This window comes from Zeus faber (assembly GCF_960531495.2).
Source record: "Zeus faber genome assembly, chromosome: 16".
Classification (NCBI taxonomy): domain Eukaryota; kingdom Metazoa; phylum Chordata; class Actinopteri; order Zeiformes; family Zeidae; genus Zeus; species Zeus faber.
Genome location: NC_137202.1, coordinates 23,023,648 through 23,023,850, shown reverse-complemented (window position 1 = coordinate 23,023,850; position 203 = coordinate 23,023,648).

The window sequence follows — 203 nt, the reverse complement described above, 5'->3', positions numbered from 1 at the left end:
AATTGTTGAGGGAACGTAATAGCTCGACCTAAAGCTGCGTGGATATTGTACAATGAATGGAGTGTGTTGATCGCCCACCACCCCCGTGGAGCGCTTCCTGTCTGAAGGGGGAAACGATACGACACGGGCCCGATCCGCGGCCCGTGTGGAGGAAAACATGTCCACACACTGTCGAAGGTTTGTACTTCATCGTATTATCCTCA